Below are 24239 nucleotides of genomic sequence, written 5' to 3'. Positions count from 1 at the left end.
GATTAGGATCAACATCATCAAGATCAAAGTTCAGGTGCTCTCGAGAAAGTACAAAGTTATGTAGAACAACACAGGCCTTGACCACCTCATCCACGGTTTCCAGTTTCAGATTAATAGCTGTGCCAAGAATGCGCCATCTAGATACAAGGATACCGAAGGCACACTCTACTGTTCTCCTGGCCCTGGTCAGCCTGTAATTGAAAATTCTTTTGTTGTGGTCCAAGTCCCGGCTGGAGTAGGGTTTGAGGAGGTGTTGGCACATCTGGAATGCTTCATCACCAACCATTACAAATGACTGTGGCGGACCTTCGGTGTTGGGAAGAGGCCGTGGCATGGGGAAATTGAAGTTGTTGCCATACAACCTCCTGCCCATGTCCGAGGTCTTAAAAGCCTGGGTGTCATTCCCACGGCCAAATGCCCCAATGTCCACTGCAATAAACATACAGTCTGCATCTGCAATGGCCATGAGTACAGTAGAAAAGTACTTTTTGTAGTTATAGAACTCAGAGCCTGTTCTTTTGGGCTTGATAATCCGGATGTGTTTCCCATCCACCGCTCCCAAACAGGGAAATTGCAGACAGTCCAGAATCTTTTGGCGATTTCCAACCACTCTTCTGCGGTTGGCATGGGCATGAATTCGGGACAAAGAACGTTCCAGAGAGCTCGGAACGTTCACTGCAATAAACATACAGTCTGCATCTGCAATGGCCATGAGTACAGTAGAAAAGTACTTTTTGTAGTTATAGAACTCAGAGCCTGTTCTTTTGGGCTTGATAATCCGGATGTGTTTCCCATCCACTGCTCCCAAACAGGGAAATTGCAGACAGTCCAGAATCTTTCGGCGATTTCCAACCACTCTTCTGCGGTTGGCATGGGCATGAATTTGGGACAAAGAACGTTCCAGAGAGCTCGGCAGGTGTCCGCTACAATTCCAGACAACGTGGAGATTCCAATTCGGTACTGGAAGCGCAGTCACGAGAGGGTCTCTCCAGTAGCCAGGAATCTGTGACACAAAGAAAACAATAATTAATATTTGTGTATACATAATTTTTTTAACACGTTAAATTAAAAAAAATTCTGCAGCCTTTGGTTCAATACATGCCATCCAAAAATTAACGCAGCCTGTAGTTAACGACATGGCTGAACTGTAATTATGCCAGATTTGGAAGAGTATATGTCACAAGCAAGAAAATTCAGCAGACATTGGTTTAGCAAAACTACGTACCTTAATGTGACCAGGAGCCGTTCCTCAGGAGTAATCGCACGCCGGAGCTGCGTGTCTTGTCTCCGGATGACTTCTTTGACCCGTAAATAGTTAAATGTTTCTTGGGTCATCCGGGTATAATCCGTAAATTTCTCCGGGTTTGCCTGGAGCTCGCTGTAGAGGGTGTGGTACGCTCCACGGCTCTCCCAGAGTTCCATAATCGGATGTATCCACATACGCCGCTGCTGCCGTCTTCGCTGCCTCTCTCTCTCCCTCTGTTCATGGCAAGCAACGGCATAAGCCTGAGCCGTCCTCATATCCAGATCCAAGTCAAAGTAAAAGCTCTTCCAGCGCAGATCCATGTTTCTCAAGTCAAGTGCAAGCAAATGTGAAGAATTCAGGTGTAAACAGGGTCTATATAAAGAATTTCCATAGACACGCCCACTGGTGTACCATTGGTGGAGTGTGTTGCAAGAATTTTTCAAGGATTTTTTCTCCTGTTTATTGCGCATAAAAAATGCAAACGCATGTAAAACGCTTACAAACGCATAAAAACGGTGCGATTTTTTGTTGTAATGCGCACAATAATGATACAAAATAACGCAGCGTTTACAAGCGTTTGCATGCGCTTTTGACATGCGTTTCATGTGCGCTCCAAACGCAGCGCAAAAAAAACGCTAGTGTGAAAGTAGCCTTAGGCCACACCCTCCTGAAGGCACAATTCCAACCTCTATAGTTTTCAGGTTGATCATCAAACCTTGTGAGACCGATTTTATTAAGTTTGTGGCAAACCATGTACCTTACAAAGTCAGATGTCGATTTTCTCTGATTTTGGAAAGGCTTGCTTGCTGTGTAGTTTTATTCAGATTGTCTACGGCTTTTTGACCCAGGAACACAGGAAAGTATGGTGCAGCATAGGTATTCAGTCCAGTGACTTGTATAATGTGCACAGTTTCTGCCACACATGGAGCTGGGACTGTGTGGCTGACCGCAACATGATGACTTGCCTGCATATTGACTTGCATGGGCGCTTCTGTGTATAGGGTTTGGTGAGGTGCAGGTGTGGCGCCCCTGCGGTCTGGCTGCCACAATAGTATCGCATCCCTAAACCGGTGGTGGTGTCATGTCTGGAAGTAGCTGGATCTCCCTACATTAAGTAAACCATGCATCCACACACAAGCTCATCCCTGACCAGAAGGGCGAGCACAAGCCCCTAGTATATAGGGTGACTGCCTATTCTGGCTAGGAGCAGGAGTAAGGAAGTAGTAGAGGGCAGTGTGGAGGAAGGGAAAAGAACAAAAGAAGCATGGAGGGTCCCGGAGTTGGAGCTATGAGAAGCTCACCCTAGAATTTACAAAAGAAAACAGGAGACCGGACTCCTGGGCAACCAGCGATTTCTGATCCTGGGAGCAGAATCCGGAGACCGGGGACTGCATGTCCTTGAGTCACCCCGTTACGGCGCTAGAAGCAACACATTACAGAGAGATCATAGCTGGGATCGAGAGAAAAGCTTGCAAAGAATTCGCAATGTACGCTGGCTGTAGCCAGGGTTGGACTGGTCCACCGGAGATCCGAAGGAGGTGCAGTGCTGTGTGTGTTGGCAATGATGGGGTGGTGTGGAAGGACAGTGATGGTGGTGGGGGGAGGCTATAATGGAGGTGATGAAATGGGCAATGATGGTGGTGGGGGAGGCAATGATGGAGGTGATGAAATAGACAATGATGGGGTGGTGGGGGAGAAAGCAATGATGGAGGTGATAAAATGGACAATGATGGGGGTGGGGGGAGGCAATGATGGAGGTGATGAAATGGGAAATGATGGTGGTGGGGGAGGCAATGATGGAGACGATGAAATGGGCAATGATGGGGGTGGGGGGAGGCAATGATGGAGGTGATGAAATGGGCAATGATGGGGGTGAGGGGAGGCAATGATGGAGGTGTTGAAATTGGTAATGAACGGGTGGTGAGGGAGAAAGCAATGATGGTTGTGGTGTAAAGGACAATGATGGTGGGGGAGGAGGCAATGTTTGAGGTGGTGGAATGGGCAATGATGGGTTTGGTGGGGGAGAATGATAGGGGTGGTGGGGGAGAAGGCAATGATGGAGGTGGTGATGAGGACAATGATGGGGTGGAGGGGGAGAACAATGATGGAGGTGGAGAGGGGCTGCATTATACTTTATGAGGGGGCTACATTATATTCTGTGGGGCGACTGCATTTTTCTCTCAGGTGACTACATTATATTCTGGGGGCTACAGTATACTCTATGGGGGGCTGCATTATTCTCTCAGGGGACTACATTATATTCTGGGGTGCTACATCATACTATATGTAATGTCCACAAGGTATAAGGAATTCAAGAGAGAACGCTTTAACTGTATTTTATTCTTCTCCTTCTTCCTCCAGCACACAGCATAACATTTCTCTCCTCTGGCTAAACTGAAACTGCAACTCTCCCAACCCACTTCCTGTCTATAACCTTCCAGTCACAAGATTTCCTTTCTTAAAGAGACAGGTCAAATCATTATACATTACACTATATGAGGGGGCAAAATTATGCCCTATGATGAGGGGCTACAGTATACTCTATGATGGGACTGCATTATATTCTGTGGTGGGGCTGCATTATACTATATGAGTGGGCTGCATTATATTCTATGGTGGGGACTACATTATACCTAATGAGGGGGTTGCATATTTTGTGGGGTGCTGCATTATATTCTATGAGGGGGCTACCCCAACCTCTGCTACATAATTAAGACCTGCAAAAACAATATACCAGACCAGCACCCACAAATAGTGAAACTGGTAGCATGCAAGGGTGCACAGATATAAAAGAGAGCTAACGTGCAATCATAAAGAAATTGAAATGGAGAAAAAGCACAACTCATGAACCAACTAAATAAAAGCATGAATCTTTATTGAAATAACAATCAATAAAGCATAACGCAATTTCTGTCAAAAATTGACATAAATAGGATCTCACCCAAAACAAATAGATATGAATAAAGCAATAGGTGAAAATAAAACATAACCTTAAGGCTGTGTTCACACACAGCGTTTTTTTCCACGGATTTGCCAAAAAATCCGCGGGAAAAATGCGAAAAATAAGCTTCCCATTCATTTCTATACATTTTCCACTTTTTGTGCACATTGATGTGTTTTTTACCGTGAAAAAACCGCATTGCGGTAAAAAAAAACTCAGCATGCTCATTAATTTCGCGGATTTTTCCGCGTTTCTGATTATTTCCATGCGTTTAGAAAACGCGCAGGAAAAAACGCATAAAAACGCGCAAAAATCGCGGTGAAAACGCGCAGAAAAGACGCACGGTTTCTGGGAAGGGAGTCAGGTTTTCCAGCAGAAATTTTCTGCTACGTGTGCACTTAGCCTTAATCCGCTAATTAAAAGACTACTAACATATGTCACCCAAATGTGAATAAGACGCATAAAAAATGCTAATCTGATGGGTGGGCCCTAAAAAAAGGGAACCACTGATAATCTGTTGCATAGGTGAACAAAATATCTAGAAGGTACAGCAATAAAAAACAATTCCACGCATGAATGCCATAACCTAATTGCACATATATATATATATACAATGCAAAGTGCCAAAAGGGTCTCTCAGGACCACATAAATAGACAATCAGGTGAGATAGTAATATAAAAGGAACAATCTCACCGAATAAGATGATGGGTCGGGAGTCTCCAAGGATCCTCTGTTCGGTCCGAATGGAGTGCAGATAAGGGAAGACAATACCCTGTCAAATCCCTAAAGGGCTAGCAGTCACCTAATCCCCAAACTCCCGCCCTAACAAGGGCAGTCCACAGCTCACCCTAAATTGCACATGCCCTACACTTTCCCTAAGGGGGTGTCCCAACGCGTTTCATCCAAGTACAATCTTCAGGGGACTTAACTTGTAAAGTGCCATAGTGCTATTACTAAGAGGAGACAAATCCTTCCACTCTCAATGCTGTCTGCAGGAAGTGGAGGAAAAAGGGGCATATTTATAGATAACGTCACTTCATGTGAGATCACACATAGTTGTTAACACCTGTCGCCATAATTAATTACCTCATATGCCGCATATGTGTTCCCCCCTAAACGAGCCACTTGTTACCGGCATCCCGGGCAAACGCCATTAAAAACCACGCCACTTCCGGGCCGTGGAACGCACGGCAAAAAAAAAAAAACCCAGAACACCCACTGGGGGCGCAACTCCACCTCCAGCGACGCCAATGCACAATGTGCACCCGGGAAAAACTACCGACTTCCGGTCCGCAGGGAATGCCCAGGGGCGGCACAACACACGCCTGCCTCCCTGGCTGGAGGGTCCAGCTCCCCCTCCAGCGGCGCCAAATACAATGCGCACACATGCAGACATGACCTACTTCCGGTCCGCGGGAGAACACACAGAGGCAGCACGATACGTATTAGCCTCACTTCCAGTGACATCAGCCCAATGAGTGCACCAGTCAAATGCAACCCGCATCCGATCCACGGAAGAATCAGCCCAGCACATAGAGTGCAGCAACAATAGGAGCACTGACCCCGACTGAAACACCGGGCGGCAAACAATGGTCCGCCCTATACAGCGCATCACAATAGCGTCACTAATTAGGTGCCGCTGACTGAAGACCGGATCATAGAACATAATCCTTTCCACATGATATGTAAAATCAATTGTCGGGATACTAATTACTGTTGCATACCACTTCTGAAAAAAGTGCTCATTTATTAAGACATATATTGGGGGGCAAAAAAACAAGAGGGACGACAAGAAATGTATTCCAAAAAAAATATATATATGCAAATCCTGATATAAGGTGACAAAAGAGAGATTATAGCATAATGTATGATGCTTAGATACTGTAGGTGAAAAGCAAGAGACCAAGGAAGAATTCAAATAAAATATCCGAAATTAATCTGATCATTGAGGCCTTTGGGTATAACTGTGCCCAAATAAAAAATCCACTTAGCCTCTCGTTGTAGAAGCAACTGGTCCTAGTTGCCCCCCTCTGCGGTTTAAAAACCTTGTCAATGGCGGTAAATTTGAGGAATCCAATTTGTCCATCATGTACACTATGGATGTGTCTAGAAATTGGGGTGTCCCTCTTGTGTAACACATCACCCACATGCTCACCAATCCTCCTCCTAAATTCACGAATGGTTTTAACCACATATTCTAGTCCGCAAGTGCAAGTCGCTTTATAGATAACGCCTTTGGTACTACAATTCACAAAGTGTTTAATGGAATAACTTTTCCCCGTTACGTTACTTACAAAGCTCTTACCAACATCAATGTGTTGACAAGCAACACAATAGCCACATTTGTGGCAACCCACGACGTCACTATCGAGCCATGTTTTAATAGTTGGGGTGGAAAAATGACTATGCACGAGTCTATCATTGAGTGACCTAGCTTTCTTGTAGGTGATTTGAAGATGGTTACTTAAATGAGGAGAAATATCATTTTCCATCTGTAGGATAGACCAGTGTTTTTTAATGATGTTCCTCACTGGAATCGCCCCATTGTCATATGTTGTGATGAACCTTAGAGTGTCATTCTCCAAAGTTTTTTTGTTGTTGTTGGAGTTCAATAATTCAACCCGCTCACAGCCCTTGGCTCTTTGGTAAGCCTCTTTTAGTACATTCCGGGGATAACCCCTATCTAGGAATCTATCCCTCAAATCTCTAGCCTGAGTTTCAAAAGTCAAGATATCGGAACAGTTTCTTTGAACCCTAAGATACTGTCCCTTAGGGATGGCTCTCTTAAAATGTTGCTGGTGATGGCTGCCCCAATGCAATAAGGAGTTAGTGGACGTTGGCTTCCTATATGTGGAGGCCACCAAGTCTCCTTTTTCGTTTTTCTCAATGAGAATATCAAGAAAGGGCAGTCTCGAAGTCTCAATTACTGATGTAAAAAATAATCCTATATCGTTGCAATTGAGTTTAGCCACAAATTCACCAAACTCCTCAACTGAGCTTTTCCATACGATGAAAATATCATCTATGTACCGTGTCCATAAATCAGGGACATCACATAGATGAACCATCCAAATGGTCATTCCTGAACACTTCCGTCTCCTCCCACCAGCCAAGGAGGAGATTCGCATCAGCCGGCGCACAGGGGCTCCCCATGGCGGTCCCCCTCAGCTGGTGGTAAATCTTATGGTTAAATGTGAAAAAATTGCGTGTTAGACAAAATCGAAGGAGCTTTAATATGAAATGGTTATGTTCTCGGTACTGACACCCTCTCATGTTCAAAAAATATTTGACAGCTTCCAGACCATGTACATGAGGTATAGACGAATACAGTGTCTCAACATCTATACTTGCCAAATATGACTGAGGATCAATGGTAAGTCCTTCTAATCGACGAAGGAGATCAGGTGTATCTTGAACAAAAGATTGAAGAGAAGAAACAAACGGAGATAAAATCCGATCCAAATAGATTCCAGATTCTAGATATTTTGTTCACCTATGCAACAGATTATCAGGTGACAATCTACAGTTGTGGCCAAAAGTATTGACACCCCTGCAATTCTGTCAGATAATACTCAGTTTCTTCCTGAAAATGATTGCTGATTGCGAACACAAATTCTTTGGTATTATTATCTTCATTTAATTTGTCTTAAATGAAAAAACACAAAAAGAATTGTCCTAAAGCCAAATTGGATATAATTCCACACCAAACATAAAAAAGAGGGTGGACAAAAGTATTGGCACTGTTCGAAAAATCATGTGATGCTTCTCTAATTTGTGTAATTAACAGCACCTGTAACTTACCTGTGGCACCTAACAGGTGTTGGCAATAACTAAATCACACTTGCAGCCAGTTGACATGGATTATAGTTGACTCAACCTCTGTCCTGTGTGCTTGTGTGTACCACATTGAGCATGGAGAGATGAAAGAAGACCAAAGAACTGTCTGAGGACTTGAGAAACCAAATTGTGAGGAAGCATGAGCAATCTCAAGGCTACAAGTCCATCTCCAAAGACCTGAATGTTCCTGTGTCTACCGTGTGCAGTGTCATCAAGAAGTTTAAAGCCCATGGCACTGTGGCTAACATCCCTAGATATGGACGGAAAAGAAAAATTGACAAGAGATTTCAACGCAAGATTGTGCGGGTGTTGGATAAAGAACTTCGACTAACATCCAAACAAGTTCAAGCTGCCCTGCAGTCCGAGGGTACAACAGTGTCAACCCGTACTATCCATCGGCATCTGAATGAAAAGGGACTGTATGGTAGGAGACCCAGGAAGACCCCACTTCTTACTCCGAGACATAAAAAAGCCAGGCTGGAGTTTGCCAAAATTTACCTGAAAAAGCCTAAAACATTTTGGAAGAATGTTCTCTGGTTAGATGAGACAAAAGTAGAGCTTTTTGGGCAAAGGCATCAACATAGAGTTTACAGGAGAAAAAAAGAGGCATTCAAAGAAAAGAACACGGTCCCTACAGTCAAACATGTCGGAGGTTCCCTGATGTTTTGGGGTTGCTTTGCTGCCTCTGGCACTGGACTGCTTGACCATGTGCATGGCATTATGAAGTCTGAAGACTACCAACAAATTTTGCAGCATAATGTAGGGCCCAGTGTGAGAAAGCTGGGTCTCCCTCAGAGGTCATGGGTCTTCCAGCAGGACAATGACCCAAAACACACTTCACAAAGCACTAGAAAATGGTTTGAGAGAAAGCACTGGAGACTTCTAAGGTGGCAAGCAATGAGTCCAGACCTGAATCCAATAGAACACCTGAGGAGAGATCTAAAAATGGCAGTTTGGAGAAGGCACCCTTCAAATATCAGGGACCTGGAGCAGTTTGCCAAAGAAGAATGGTCTAAAATTCCAGCAGAGCATTGTAAGAAACTCATTGATGGTTATCGGAAGCGGTTGGTCGCAGTTATTTTGGCTAAAGGTTGTTCAACCAAGTATTAGGCTGAGGGTGCCAATACTTTTGTCTGGACCATTTTTGGAGTTTTGTGTGAAATGATCAATGTTTTGCTTCATTCTCTTTTGTGTTTTTTCATTTAAGACAAATTAAATGAAGCTAACAATACCAAAGAATTTGTGTTTGCAATCATTTTCATGAAGAAACTGAGTATTATCTGAGAAAATTGCAGGGGTGTCAATACTTTTGGCCACAACTGTATATCCTTAATGCATCTAGGTGGTTCCCTTTTTTTAGGGCCCACCCATCAGATTGGCATTTTTTATGCGTCTTATTCACATTTGGGTGACATGTTAGTAGTCTTTTAATTAACGGATTAAAGGTTTTGTTTTATTTTCACCTATTGCTTTATTGATATGAAATAACAAGACACAATATGCAAAAATGTAAAAAGACAAGGATGACAGTGGTAAGCCGACTAGATGGAGCCACGGCTAAAAATAGGCAATCAGGACAAATATACAATTGTAACAGGAGTCTGCTTGGAAAAGTGCATTGTGCTGGCAAGTAAAACTACGTAGATAGTGTTAATAAGGAAACAATGATGTCCATGTAAATCAACACTGGGAGTGCAAAAAAGAGTCCCTCAGGGGTTAAACCGCCACAAAAAAAACAAGCGTAGCCATGCAGAACAACAATGAGAGGTAATATATGTATGCCTGAGAGGACTGTGGCTCCGCCCACCCCAACGCACGTTTCGGCGCAGTGCCTTCCCCTGTTTTTTTTTCTTGGGCATATTCAGCGTGCGAGTGACATCACAGCATGCTGTGATTGTACGCGTATATCGGCCGAGTCTCGCCAATGCAAGTCTATGGGTGCAAGAAAAAATCTGACACCACATGGACCATCAGTGTAGGTTGCTACAAATACGTACACAATTTCTTCATTTCAGCCCATTGAGCCATTAAATTCAATGGGGAAATCAGTGAGAAATGTAAAGCCATACGCATGTCATACTGATACATAAGGGCGAGAAAATCGCATCATCGAATTGCAAACCCATTACACACGGATGACCCCGACCTAACTCTACGAGGGGCGATCCAAAAGTAATGATAATCGGTTATTTCTATTGCACACAGAAATTAAACTAAAATGTTTTCTTCTCTCTTAGGTACCCACTAGTCTAGGAAAAAAAAATCACTTCTTTAGGCCACGATTCCCGGGAGCTACATTCATTTGAATATGAACTGCCAAGGAGTGAACATCAAAATGGAAAAAAACGGGCTCAGAGCTGTCATCAAATACCTCTGCTTGAAAAAAATGTCTACCAAAGACATACACAGCGACTTGGTGGAAACATTGGGGAACTCTTCTCCTCCATATTCCACAGTTGCACGCTGGGCCAAGGAATTTAAGCTGGGAAGAACATCGACGGAAGATGAACATCGCGAAGGATGCCCATCCACGTCCCTCAATGAAGAAAACGTGAAAAAAGTTGAAGAAGTTGTGTTGGCAGATCGAAGAGTGACTACCAGGCATGTAGCTGAGGTCACAGGGATCTCATATGGCAGTTTTCAAAGAATCCTTGCAAAAGAATTGCATATGAGAAAGGTCTCCGCGCGTTGGGTGCCAAAAATGTTAACCGACGAGCAAAAGAAGAAACGAGTTGATATTTCAATAGCAAATCTCGAAAAGTTCCAAGCAGAAAAGGAGAATTTTTTATCACGTTTTTTGACCATGGATGAGACCTGGATCCACCACTTTGATCCCGAAACTAAACAACAATCGATGACATGGAAACGAGCCGACAAACCGACGCCGAAGAAATTCAAAGTGTCAAGCTCAGCAGGGAAGGTTATGGTGTCCGTTTTTTGGGACGCTGAAGGAATTATTATGGTGGACTATTTGGAGAAGGGAGCCACTATTACGGGCTCCTACTACGCAGAACAAATAAGAAGATTGCGGGAGGCTATCAAAGAGAAAAGGCGCGGCAAACTGCGGGCTGGAGTGCTGTTTCACCAAGATAACGCACCGGTTCACAAAGCTGCAGTTGCCATGGCTACCATTCAAGAAGCGGGCTTTGAGCTGATGGAACACCCCCCCTATTCGCCAGATCTAGCCCCCAGTGACTTCTTTCTCTTTCCTCGGCTCAAGGAACACCTCCGGGGCAAGAAATTTGACGACAATAGCGACGTGATAACCGCTGTTGGGGAGTTTTTTGAGGGTCAAGATCAAGAATTTTTTTCGAAGGGAATTCTAAGTTTAGAAAAGAGATGAACTAAATGTATAGACTTGTTAGGAGACTATGTAGAAAAATAAAAAATTTTTTTGACTATATTCATTGTGTTTATTATTGATTATCATTACTTTTGGATCGCCCCTCGTATATACAGTATGAGCTACTGTATATAACTCCCTATATGTAAGATGAGACCCCACATAGCTCCCTATACACAGTAAGAGCCCTAACATAGCCCCTATATATAGGCACACGTCCCATACACAAATGAAAAAAAAAAACACGTGCTCATCTCAGTCCCATTCCCACAGTGTTCTGCTCCAGTCCCCGAGGCTCGACTTCTACTTGTTGCCAGCATGTAGATGCTGGCACAATGTCATCATCACGCTGACGCCAGCTGATGATGTCATCACACTGGTGCATCACAGCAGAGGTGACAGGAGCTCCCCTGGAGCTGCACTGCCATTCAGTATCTTTGGCAGCGGAGCGGCATGAAATCTCTTTGCCAGAATATGTGCCACCAATGGCAGTGCACAAAACATTATAATAAAGGCAATTTAGCCATGGGGCACTCAGAGCCTCAGGCCCTTGACAGTAACACAGATTGCCCTCATTATAATTCGCCTATGGTGGTAATATGTGGTTTGGACATGGTGTGGTAGTTTGTCCCTTGTATACAGTATGGTACTGTTCGGTCACTATGTGGTGGTGGTATGTGTCCCCTGTGTGTGTGGTATTATAGCTGCTATCTAAACAATATGATCATAATCGCGGTGTCCCAATGCTGATAATGAGGGAGTCATCTCTCAAGTATTCAGATGTCGCTATTGACGGTGGCATTTGAGGAGTTAAACAGCCAAGGAAGACTTTGCCAGCTCCGCCTGTGAGTTGGAAAAATCTTTGCGTTGTACTTCAATCTTAGCGCACGATAGACTTCTGTAGATGCGAAGTATTCACATGTGACACTGGATGTCAGTTTGTACTGACACGATACTTTCCCTACAATAGCTGTAATTAACAATCACAAATGCTTGGACTTTGTGTTTCAAAAAAAAAAAAAAAAAAAGTTTGTTTCATTCAACAACGTGCAATTGTGTTTGGTTCCATTTGGAACTTAACTTAAAAAAAATTGATTGACAGAATACGTCAGTTTTAGTAGACACATTCACGTGAAGCAGTAAATTATGTATTATAAAGTTAGATGTTTTGAAACACAAGTTAGATCACTTTGTAGTGTTCATTATACATATTTTTTAACATTATTTATTTCTCTTTTCACCATCAGGAGGAGGTGAGCAGTGATATCGCCTATTGTGAATGGTGGATTCAGTGTTCTCTACTGTATATAGAGGTGTTATGAGTCATGGTACAGGAGGGGGAGGTGAGCTGTGATGTCACCTATTGTGAATGGTGGATCCTGTATTATCTACTCTATATAAAGATGTTATCAGTCATTGTACAGGAGGGGGAGGAGGTGAGCTGCAATGACCTGTTCTGAATTGTGGATCCTTTGTTATGTACTGTATATAGGAGGTGGTAATTGTCATTCTACTCTCATCTGTAATGATAGTGAAACTGCTGAAAAGACTCCTGTAGCGAATAAGGAGTTTGAGTCTAGTTGTCTAGTATAAGGTCCAGTGGCCAATGTGAAAATTTACATTTCCAATTTTTTAAATATAATATAGCAATAAGGTAAACATTGCAAAAAAGGATTATTGAAAAATGTTTAAAAACATACATAATATAGCAGCCTATAAAGAGGACCTGAGAATTGTTTTTTTTTCGTTCTTTTTGTTATTTTCAAAAGAAAAAGATCAATATCTCTGGAACCGTGTGGTGGATGTGAAAAAACAAACAAACAGAAAACTCAGGGGAGCAGTGGGAATAAAATAAAAGCAAAATGGGAATAAGGTGACAGGTCCTCTAAGCCAGGGGTCCCCAACCACCGGTCCGCGGCCCAGCACCGGGCTGTTGCAGTGCCCTTGCCGGTCCACGGACACAAGGGGAGCCGGCGGCTGTGTAGCAGCTGATACTCACCCTGCATAGCGGTCCCTGTCGGCGCGGCGACTTCATCCAGCACTGAGCAGTCAAGTGTACCGTTCATTTAAGGTCATGAATATGGATGCCACTCCTCTCCCATAGGTGTGGCGTCCATATTCATGGACCTTAATGAGCAGTAGCATGTGACCGCTCCGCACAGGAAGAAGCTGAAGCGCCGCAAGATGCAGGGAGGGAAGTTCAGCGACGTGAGGGAAGTTCAGTGACGTGAGGGTAAGTATGATGGGGGAGGATGGGGGAGCCGAGCGGAGCCATATATACAAGGGAGGGAGAGTGGGAGCGGAGCCATATATACAAGGGAGGGATAGTGGAGAGCGGAGCCATATATACAAGGGAGGGAGAGTGGGAGCAGAGCCATATATGCAAGGGAGGGAGAGTGGGAGCGGAGCCATATATACAAGGGAGGGAGAGTGGAAGCGAAGCAATATATACAAGGGAGGGAGAGTGGGAGCGGAGCAATATATACAAGGGAGGGAGAGTGGGAGCGGAGCCATGCATACAGGATGGGAGGGTGGGAGCGGAGCCATATATACAAGGGAGGGAGAGTGGGAGCGGAGCCATGCATACAGGATGGGAGGATAGGAGCGGAGCCATATATACAAGGGAGGGAAAGTGGGAGCGGAGCCATATATACAAGGGAGGGATAGTGGGAGCGGAGCCATATATGCAAGGGAGGCAGAGTGGGAGCGGAGCCATATATACAAGGGAGGGAGAGTGGGAGCGGAGCCATATATACAAGGGAGGGAGAGTGGGAGCGGAGCCATATATACAAGGGAGGGAGAGTGGGAGCGGAGCCATGCATACAGGATGGGAGGGTGGGAGCGGAGCCATATATACAAGGGAGGGAGAGTGGGAGCGGAGCCATATATACAAGGGAGGGAGAGTGGGAGCGCAGCCATATATACAAGGGGAGAGTGGGAGCGGAGCCATGCATACAGGATGGGAGGGTGGGAGCGGAGCCATATACAAGGGAGGGAGAGTGGGAGCGGAGCCATATATACAAGGGAGGGAGAGTGGAAGCAGAGCCATATATACAAGGGAGGGAGGGTGGGAGCGGAGCCATGCATTCAGTATGGGACAGGGGAACCATGTATACAGGATGGGAGAGTGGGAGCGGAGCCATGTATACAGGATGGGAGAGTAGGAGCAGAGCCATATATACAGGATGGGAGAGTGGGAGCAGAGCCATGTATACAGGATGGGAGAGTGGGAGCAGAGCCATATATACAAGGGAGGGAGGGTGTGAGCGGAGCCATGCATACAGGATGGGACAGGGGAGCCATGCATACAGGATGGGAGGGTGGGAGCGGAGGCATGTATACAGGATGGGAGGGTGGGAGCGGAGCCATGTATACAGGATGGGAGGGTGGGAGCAGAGACATGTATACAGGATGGGAGGGTGGAAGCAGAGCCATGTATACAAAGATGGGAGCAGAGCCATGTATACCGGATGGGATAGGGGAGCCATGTATACAGGATGGGAGAGTGGGAGCGGAGCCATGCATACAGGATGGGAGGGTGGGAGCGGAGCCATGTATACAGGATGGGAGGGTGGGAGCAGAGACATGTATACAGGATGGGAGGGTGGAAGCAGAGCCATGTATACAGGATGGGAGGATGGGAGCAGAGCCATGTATACCGGATGGGATAGGGGAGCCATGTATACAGGATGGGAGAGTGGGAGCGGAGCCATGTATACAGGATGGGAGAGTGGGAGCGGAGCCATGTATACAGGATGGGAGAGTGGGAGCAGAGCCATGTATACAGGATGGGAGAGTGGGAGCAGAGCCATATATACAGGATGGGAGAGTGGGAGCAGAGCCATGTATACAGGATGGGAGAGTGGGAGCAGAGTCATGTATACAGGATGGGAGAGTGGGAGCAGAGCCATGTATACAGGATGGGAGAGTGGGAGCAGAGCCATGTATACAGGATGGGAGAGTGGGAGCAGAGCCATGTATACAGGATGGGAGAGTGGGAGCGGAGCCATGCATACAGGATGGGAGAGTGGGAGCAGAGCCATATATACAGGATGGGAGAGTGGGAGCAGAGCCATGTATACAGGATGGGAGAGTGGGAGCAGAGCCATACATACAGGATGGGAGAGTGGGAGCAGAGCCATATATACAGGATGGGAGAGTGGGAGCAGAGCCATGCATACAGGATGGGAGAGTGGGAGCTGTTATGATTGAGTCACCGTAGGAGGCAAAAACTGAAATGCTAGCTAAGTCCAGAAAACCAGAGAAGTTGGCAACTATCAGATTGCAGACCCCTGAACCTATCAACACAACTAGCAGTAGCCGTGGGGGGTTCCTACGATGACCTAGACCCCTCGATCACAGCCGGAGAGATACATAGGCCTAAAGAAGGAAAGGGGAAATCTAACTGCCCCAGAGCAGACCCCAAAGCAATAGGCAGCCCCCACATATAATGACGGTGAAGCAAGATGAAAACACTTACACAGACAGAAAGACAGGCTGAGCGAAGAAGGGGCCAAAAACTACCTAGATAGGAACGGATAGGAAGGCTGCTGTCTGCAATCTGCCAAAACCCTATCAGAGACAAAAGCCAACAAGCTGATATAAAAATGGCCCTGAAGCAACTAAGCTTCAAAAACTAAATCAGCACTCAGGTACTTTCAGAAGACAGAGCTAACGGAACACTGCACACTCCAGCAGGGAGTGGCAGAATCCAAAGAGCAAGAAAAACAAAAAACAAATCTTAAATGCAAAAAGGCAAAACAGAAAACTTAGCTTTAGGAGAGCAGGAATCAGACTGGTGTCCAAGAGTCCACAGAGAAATCACCCGCAGGGCAGAAAGGGCGTAGGCTGCCTTAAATCCAGTCAGTGACTCCACTCAGCCAATCGTCTTCATTAGTCCCTGGTGCCTGATAATCAGGCTCACTACCTTCCTTCACTAGAATAGGGAGTTCACCAGGTCTCAGTGATGGAGGGGAGAATGAACTCACAACAGGGAGCAGAGCCATGCATACAGGATGGGAGAGTGGGATCAGAGCCATGTATACAGGATGGGAGAGTGGGATCAGAGCCATGTATACAGGATGGGAGAGTGGGAGCGGAGCCATGTATACAGGAGGTCAGGGTGGGAGCGGAGCCATGTATACAGGATGGGACAGGGGAGCCATGTATACAGGATGGGACAGGGGAGCCATGCATACAACAGGGGGAGCCACACAGAGCTGGACAGGACGGGGGAACCACACATACATTTTCTGATGTTTAGAAAATAATCAGCATGTACAGTACTCCAGTACAATTTTTCTTAAGTGCTCAATGCTCCATTTCCTTGTAGGTTCCAATCATCATTAGCAGTGACGGTCATCAGTAGAAGTAGCCCAGTGCTCCCACTGAAACAGAGAAACAAGCCAGGTGCTCCCACTCATTCAAACCCTATGGTGAGTGGAGTCACATTATAAATGTTATAATTAAATGATAAGTATGCACTGCTAAACTACAACCACGTCAATAGCCCCCTTATGACCAAAGCCCCGCCCCTGTCACACCTCCATCCCCGCCCTGCCGGGCCATGGAAGAATGATCTTGCTTGAAGCCGGTCCCTGGTGCAAAAAAGGTTGGGGACCACTGCTCTAAGCAATCGGCCATTTTCTGATTGTACAATGTAGCGCAGTGAAGGGATAATGCAGAGTCCCTTGTCCTGATCTTATCCAACAGTCGTCAATTATCTCTACTTCCCTCAATCAGTAAACCGTGTATAGTCCTGATGGACAGGACCCCGAGAAGGACGCCAGGGGCATCTACTGCACCAACATCAGCCTCCGGCTTCTCGCAGAGGAATGTCTACTCTATCACAGGTTTTTTATTTCTGTCTGTTGGAGCCTAATATAATGACCGGACCTGAACCAAAATACATGAGGAACAAATAAAGTCGAAACCAAACAGTGCCAGAAGCCAAACACACCTCAGGGAGTCACCAAGACTTGTCACACCGCAGAAACGAAACTGAAAATAGTGAAAAATATTGAAATTCTGGATTTGAGGCTCAGACCAAACTAGAAAAGCCAGAATAATGGAAGTCCAGACAGCACTGCTAGGACCAGAACCAAGGAACCTCAGACAGCACTAATGGAACCAGGGAGGCTCAGACGACACTAGAAAAACCAGAACCAGGGAGGCTTAGACAGCACTAATAGGACTAGAACCAGGACGGGTTAGACACTTCTAAAAAGAAAAAAGAGGCTCAGACAGCAATAACAGAACCGGTGAGGCTCAAATAGCACTAATCGAACCAGAGAGGGTCAGACAGCACTAACAGAACTAGGACGAGGGAGTCTCAAATAACACTAACGGAACCAGGGAGGCTCAGACAGCACTAACAGTGCTATGAGTGCAGGACAACTGTTATACCATCATCATACACAGGGTGGCGTGTTCTTCACACTATAGTATCTCCTTTCTGACTCGCACACGTTACTTATACAGTACGATACAGATTGCCGGATTTTTTTCTGAAAATACATTGTCCTATATTTATTTAAGGTTTTGTGACTGTTTTCTGACCCAAAGTATTCTATGCCAGAAATAAAATGTTTGTAATGAAACCAATGCCGCTTCTGAGATGAGAGGACCATGAGGTGACATTTTTCACCAGCAGGACTACTTCCAGCCTGCTGCAGGCCGTCATCATGTAGGGGACGGTAGGCATCAATGCATCGCGCCCATTGCGATACAAGGTGCAAGAGAAGACGGAGGCTGAAGTGGAAGGGGACCAGGATTGGGCGAGTAGAAGATTTTTTTGTTTTTCATTATACATCCTGAGATTCAGGGAGGGTTTGGGGGTTGTGTTGCCATCACACTGTGTATAGGGAGATTTATACTATGTACGGGGAGCTATGGAAACATTCTATGTTTAAAGGGACTATGGTGACATAATACTGTGTTTTGGGGGCTATGGGGTCATACTCCATATAGGAGGCATTATACTATGCATAGAGAGCTATGGGGGTGTTTAATGTGTAGGAGAGATGTGGTGACCTCTGTGTATAAGGGGGACATACTATATATTAGGGGCTAATATCCACCTACTATTATTTCTTTGTCAGGGGACGCCTTCAATCGTCGGTACAATTACGCTTTTGTCTGACGAGTGATAGAAGACTGTGGCTTCTTCCACTACTAGGCCGGTTATTATAGAACTCAGAGTGAGCGTATTGTATATACACCCTCGATTCCAGCATTCTATATATAATACATACAGTACACACTTATCGTGTAAAGGTTTAGGGTCACTTAGAAATTTCCTTATTTTTAAAAGAAAAGCAAAGTTTTTTCCAATGAAGCTAACATTAAATAATTCAGAAATACACTCTATACTTTGTTAAAGTGGTAAATGAATATTCTAGCACCAAACGTCTGGTTTGCAATGCAATATCTTCATAGAGGCCCATTTCCAACAACCATCACTTCAGTTTTCTTATGGTACTTTGTGTTTGCTAACTGTCTAAGAAGGCTAATGGATGGTTAGAATACCCTTGAAAACCTTTGTGCAAGTATGTGTCATGATCTGAAGTGATCTGACAGTTTTAAAAGCACAGAGTGAACTTTTTTTCCTTTTGGCAAGTTGCCAAGGTGACTTGACTGTCCCCGGTGGTGGTTAGTGGTATCGCACCTTAGGTTTTCAGTTTAAAGTTCTCTGTAATTATGATTCAGGTGTGGGACTCTATAAATGAGTCTCAGGGTGTGCAATCACTGCTGGTGATATTCATTCATTCATTGATTCTGAGTTGGTGAGAGCCTGGTGGAAGGATGGAGCTGAGGAGGAGTCCTGCGCAGCTTAGCCAGGGGGGACGTGTGTCAGCTATGGTGTCTGGACGAAGGGCTGGCATGGCGTGGTGGGGTCGCAGTGATGGTGTCGGCGGGAAGTGTCTGCATGGACTGGTGGAGTGGCGACTATGGAGAGTGGCACTCACCATGTGGGACTTGGCTGCTGAGCTGGACTCAAGCATGCTTGACTTCGTGGCAGAAGCTGAACTCATCCTTGGGACTCTGTTACTAAGCAGCAGCAACTGGTGGTGGACTCTGCTCCAAGGCTGCAGGGTTTAGGGTCAGGGCGAGCAAGGGCTTTGAGGTACGCGTGCGGCGCCCGGTGCGGAACCGGCATAGGGAACGTTAGGAGTGCAGGGACACTGGCTCAGGGGAGCTCAGGAGGTCTCCACTTCCCTTTTCCCTATCGCAGGGCCCACCATTGTTAATGTTTCCCAGGTCCCCCTTATTATTTAATTTGCCTTACTGGAGGCGAGGTTTCCAGAATGTATGTATAACGTGTATTCCTAAATTCGCCAGGTGGAGGCGGTGTATCCATCTGCACGTTTTATTATTTAAATTCGCCCCACTGGAGGCGCTGTATCCAGGGTCACGTGTGTTATGGGTCCGCCTTGTGGTATCATCTGTGTCCAGACACACGTGACCATGACATTATGTTAACACAGCTGAAAACAGTTTGGCTGATTAGAGAAGCTATAAACTGGACCTTCCTTTGAGCTAGTTGTGAATCTGGAGCATTATATTTGTTGGTTCCATTAAACTCTCAAAATGGCAAGAAACAAAGAACTTTCATGTGAAACTCGGCAGTCTATTCTTGTTCTTAGAAATGAAGGCTATTCCATGCGAGAAATTGCCAAGAAACTGAAGATTTCCTACAACGATGTGTACTACTCCCTTCAGAGGAGAGCACAAACAGGCTCCAACCAGAGTAGAAAGAGAAGTGGGAGGCCCTGCTGCACAACTGAGCAACAAGACAAGTACATTAGAGTCTGTAGTTTGAGAAATCGACGCCTCACAGGTCCTCAACTGGCAGCTTCAATAAATAGTACACGCAAAACGCTAGTGTCAATGTCTACTGTTATGATTGAGTCACCGAGGAGGAAAAAACAAAACACAAGCTCAGCCCAGAAAATCAGAGAGGTTGGAAACTAGTGGATTGCAGACCCCTAATCCTATCACACAACTAGTAGTAGCCGTGGAGTGTTCCTACGGTGATCCTAGACATCTCGTCACAGACGGAGATCTAAATAAGCCTAAAGAGAGAAAAGGGAAAAACTGACTGCCCCAAAGCAGACCCCAAAGCAATAGGCAGCCCCCAACATATAATGACGGTGAAACGAGATGAAAACACTAACACAGATAGAAAGATAGGTTGAGCAAACGATGGGGCCCAAGCTAACTAAAAAGGACAGGACAGAAAAGCTGCTGTCTGCAATCCGAGAAAACCCTGCTAAAAATATTACCAACACAACTGATAAGCAAAAAGGACCCTGAAGTCACTAGACTTCAAACCCTATATCAGCACTCAGAATATTCTGAAAGCAGAGCAAAAGAGAACACTGATCAAGGAATAAGAATCCAGCACATCCCCGGCCGGGGATGGCTGAACTCAAAAAACAAGGTAAACAAAACCAAAACTAATAAGTTCAATAGCAGAGCAAAAACTTATCTTTGGGAAGCAGGAATCAGACTGGTCTCCAAGAATCCAGCAGAGAAATCACCAGCCACTCAGAAGGGCGTCGGCTGCCTTATATCCAATCTGAAGTTCCTGTTACCCAGTCACAATCCACCTGATCAGGTGTTTGATTTCTTTCATCCAAATCAGCCTCACTACCTTCCTTCACCAGAAGAGGGAGATCCTCGGACACAAAAGGTGAATGTACAGATGAGCTCACAACAGTCTACAGTGAAGAGACGACTCTGGGATGCTGGCCTTCAGGGCAGAGTGGCAAAGAAAAAGCCATATCTGAGACTGGCTAATAAAAGGAAAAGATTAATATGGGCAAAAGAACAGACATTGGACAGAGGAAGAATGGAAAAAAGTGTTATGGACAGACGAATCCAAGTTTGAGGTGTTTGGATCACATAGAAGAACATTTGTGAGACACAGAACAACTGAAAAGATGCTGGAAGAGAGCCTGACGCCATCTTTCAAGCATGGTGGAGGTAATGTGATGGTCTGGGGTTGCTTTGGTGCTGGTAAAGTGGGAGATTTGTACATGGTAAAAGGGATTTTGAATAAGGAAGGCTATCACTCCATTTTGCAACGTCATGCCATACCCTGTGGACAGCGCTTGATTGGAGCCAATTTCATCCTACAACAGGACAATGACCCAAAGCACACCTCCAAATTATGCAAGAACTATTTGGGGAAGAAGCAGGCAGCTGGTGTTCTTTCTGTAATAGAGTGGCCAGCCCAGTCACCAGATCTCAACCCCATTGAGCTGTTGTGGGATCAGCTTGACCGTATGGCACGCAAAAAGAGCCCATCAAGCCAAACCAACTTGTGGGAGGGGCTTCTGGAAGCATGGGGTGAAATTTCTCCAGAATACCTCAGCAAATTAACTACTAAAATTCCAAAGGTCTGCAATGCTGTAATTGCTGCAAATGGAGCATTCTTTGACAAAAACAAAGTTTGAAGGAGAAAATTATTTCAAATAAAAATCTTTTTTTCGAACCTTGTCAAGTTCAGGACTAGATTTTAAATTCATTTGGCAACTCATTTGATTAATAAAAGTATGACTTTTCATCGAAAACACAAAACTGTCTTGGTGTCCCCAAAATTTGGAATGGTAGTGTGTGTATATATATATATATATATATATATATATTCTGGTAAGGTCACTGCCAGCTCTGCAATAACCCAAGAAAGATTGTTAGCTGCCACCACCAATCGTTTGCTCTTTTACAAGCTGATTGGACGCCCATTACAGGTAGCATATGGCTTCAAGATGTTAGGAATCTGGGTCAGTCTATGCTTATGTCTCCAGAGGCTGAGTCCTTTTTCCCTGCTACTGAGCATGATCACGGGACGAGCACTCACTGGAGTTCAGGAGTCAGGTGCTCAGGTCCTGCTCCTGATTTGATTGGTTATGCTCGGGGCTCTGGAGATTTCCGGCAGGTCCCGTACGCTATAAAAAGAGCGCATGGCCGCTATGCCATGCGCTAGTATTTTCTATACTTGCTGCTGTGTGCTTGGTGATGGATGCTTGGTCTGGTGGATGACTTATTATAAAACCCCTTCCCTCGGATATTACGTTTGTGTGAGTGATTGGGACAGCCAGTATTGCGCTAGCGCCAGCGTGCTTAAGCATCATTCGTTACAGCAGCCAGCGTTCTGCATTGCGCCTGCTAAATTCGCGCTTGCAGTCGTTTTTGGCGTCCGCAGTTGCGACGTCGTGCACACGGTCTGCCACAGTAAGTCTATCCGGTTGTAGTGTTGTCTTGAACTACTCCGATCCCTGGCTACCGCACGTGTGCCGCTGATGGTCTTTGAAGCTGATACAGACTCAGCATTCTTTGTATTTTTGTTTTGCTTGCAGCTCTGTCTGTGAAACAGCCTGCTTTCTGCATTACTTTTCATGTGCAGCTCTGTGACCTCAACAGAGCTACTTTTGTGCACCAGGTGCAGTTAAACCTTGTGCACATTATCGTCCCTGTGTTCTGCCATTTTAGCAGCGGTTATTTCACCTGCCGCATGGTGGACCCCGGGCGGCGAACACGTTTATTTATATTTTTTTAAGCGTGTTCCGCCGTCGTAACACAAGATGCGGTTTACAGAACCAAAGGATCAGAACTTTACACTGTAACGACAGTTGCAGGCATGTACTGTAGGTATACTGGCTCAGCTGATTCATAGACAGGCAAGTACTGGCGGGCACGGGTGATGTACAGGCAGGCACAGTTGACACTCTGGCGGGTGGGCATGGCTGACACTCTGGCAGGCCGGTATGCATGGCTGACACAGTTCAAACTGGAGGGACAGGAACAGTTTTGGGAAGGACTGGGACACAAGCAGTTATGAGTGTAATATAGAGACTGGTAGTACCCAGTTCAGACTGGACAGAGAAGAACAGTTTCGGGAAGGACTTGGATACATGAAGGTACGACTGGAATACAGGGCCGGGTTGGACCCAGTACAGACTGAACAGACAGGGAGCCGCAGGTGCAGCACGATACAGAGCCGCAGGTGCGGAACAGATGCAGAGCCGCAGGCACAATACACATTCAGAGCCACAGGTAGGAGTGGTATAGACAGGAACAGATTCACACAGGTAGGCCGGGGTCACGCTTGCAAGTGTGATGTGAGAAACAGCTGTGAAAAAGATCTTACCAATCGACGCTTGACCTTGAGCTGATCCAGTGAGCATGCCGATTTACTTGATGCTTTTAATGAAAAAATAAAATTGAAGATTTTATGGGAACTGAAACGCTATCTTCTTTTTCTTCTATGTTGCACACACTTGATCTGGCGGAGTTCCGTGCACCCCAGGCACACCGGTGAGCTGGTTCAGTTTTTGTTTTCTCTATATATGCAAAAGATGACCCTGGGGGTTGATGTGGAAGCATTTCTGACTGTTTTCGAGAGGGTGGCTGAACGGGAGAAGCTTCCGCCAGAGCAGTGGGCGGAGGTGCTGGCACCAAAAGCTGTATTATGACTTAGCACTCCAAAATGCCAAAGAATACGGCAAATTAAAATCAAAATTTTTGGCATGCCTGGGAGTAACTATGTTGGTTAGAGCTCAGTGAGTCCACCGCTAGGCGTTTGCTGGTGACAAACCCCCTCACTCGCAGATGTTTTACTTGTTGCATCTAGTCCAAAAGTATTTGCAACCAGAGACTTCCACTCCTGCCAAGATGGTCGAGCAAGTGTTGATGGACAGATTAATTCATTCCCTTCCGAGGCCAATACAGACCTGGGTTGCCCTGGACGATCATCGAATGCGGACGAACTGGTTAGCCTAGTGGAGAGATATCAGGTTGTTGAGAATTCGCTTGGGAAACCAGACATCGCCACTTCCCCGTACTGGAGTACCCAAAGGGGGATGAG

The 24239-nt window shown here is 45.6% G+C and overlaps 1 protein-coding gene across 1 annotated transcript in view; it reads right to left on the bottom strand.

Moving 5' to 3' along the window:
- LOC141097458 (uncharacterized) overlaps positions 1 to 23783 on the bottom strand; it is a 100675-nt gene extending 76892 nt beyond the window's left edge. Inside the window, exon 1 of the mRNA XM_073584650.1 lies at positions 23523 to 23783. The gene's annotated coding sequence lies outside the window, so the exon portion shown is untranslated. The remainder of the gene's footprint in view (positions 1 to 23522) is intronic.
- Positions 23784 to 24239: the final 456 nt, after the last annotated feature.

Source organism: Dendrobates tinctorius, unplaced genomic scaffold (assembly GCF_039654945.1).
Source record: "Dendrobates tinctorius isolate UK_male_01 unplaced genomic scaffold, ASM3965494v1 ptg000084l, whole genome shotgun sequence".
NCBI lineage: Eukaryota > Metazoa > Chordata > Amphibia > Anura > Dendrobatidae > Dendrobates > Dendrobates tinctorius.
This window is presented reverse-complemented; position numbering and strand designations above follow the sequence as displayed.